Here is a 1,547-nt window from a genome sequence, read left to right as displayed (position 1 = left end):
AGATCCTGAACAGAGACCTATTTGGTGGTAAATATGAAATGTTTTCATTACAAAAGAGACGAGCTGTGCTTTTAAGTACCATTAAGATATAAATGAAAAAACCTAAAGAGACAAGCAGAGGCAAAGTGGACAGGCCTGCTGCCTTTCAACTCAAGGGTCCTGGGTTCAAATTCCAGCGGGGAAAAACTTTCCTCACACTATAGTTTGAACTGTGCTTTAGAAATACAATATCCAAATGGTGGAATGAAAAGACGTAAAAAAGAAAGCTCATTGAAGCAACCCTGTGGTGTTGAGGATAGACCTGTTACAATTCAATCTGACAATTGTGGGTTCAAATCCCACTAAGGGCTTCCACTGTGATTTGGAAACGAAACTCTTTCCTCACAATGTGTGTGAGCTGTGCTTTTAAACTACGACACAAAAAAATGTGAAATTAAAAATCCTGAAGAGGTAAGCACTGCAAAGTTGTCTTGTGGTGTGGTGGACAGGGCTGCTGCCTTTCAAGGCAAGGGTTCTGAGTTTAAATCTGATGCAGACCGTCAATGGGAGATGGAAAGGAAACACGTTCCTCACACTGGAGTTTGAACTGTGCTTTTGAAGTACAATATCCAAATGGTGGAATGTAGACTTCTAGAAGAAGCTTCCATGGTGTTGAGGATAGGCATCATGTTGTTTTCTGTAATGTCGTCAAGTTTTGTGAAACTTTGTTTTGTTTTCTGAAATGTTTTATTAATACTTGTTTCAATCCTTTAGCATGTGAGTTTGCAAAGGGAACAAGCACAACCCTGTTGTCAAATTACTGAGGATACTCCGTGAAATGTAGATAGATATAAAATAGGATGGTTTGCAAAACATTAAAACCCAGTTATGTGCCAATGTTGACTCTGATGCTAGAAACACATTCCAAAAAGGTTTGGACAGGTTTGTGTTCAACTGTTTAACGCACCATTACAATATCTCGTTTTGTGGGGGGGTTTAACACCATCTTTTATTCTTAATAAGAAAATATGTACCATTCAAATATCAAGTTTTTTTTTTCTGATTCACCTGGTCTACCAAAAACAGCTGTGATATGAGTCTAATATATTTTTCAATGGACTTTAATTGCTGGATTTAGCCTTTGCTCCAATGATCAGTATAATGTTGGTAATAAAATTTGGTAATTTGAAAAAGAAATAATTTAGAAGAGTCCTTTAATTTGTTTGAGTGGTGTATTTGCAGGAATCAGCAGCCAGCCGGGCCAGGCAGACCGTGCTGAGAGAAGCACTCTTGTTGGAAATGCTCACCAGACCGTCTAAAGGCAAGACGTTGAGAAATAAAAAATCAACAACATACTGAACACAAACCTTAGAGAAATGCTAGAGAAGCATTTGTCCAATTGAAACCCACTGCTCCAAATACTTAATTCCTACTGGACTTTTGGTCATCAGCTCAATTTTCAGGCTACAAAACCTATGGAGTAATAATAAATATGAACATTGGGAATATGTTCTAAGAATTCTCGATTTCCAAGTACTTCAATTGTATTTAATGAAATGAAAAAGGAT

Source organism: Notolabrus celidotus, chromosome 9 (genome assembly GCF_009762535.1).
Source record: "Notolabrus celidotus isolate fNotCel1 chromosome 9, fNotCel1.pri, whole genome shotgun sequence".
NCBI lineage: Eukaryota > Metazoa > Chordata > Actinopteri > Labriformes > Labridae > Notolabrus > Notolabrus celidotus.
The sequence above is the reverse complement of the archived record's forward strand: the minus strand, read 5'-3'. Positions refer to the sequence as shown.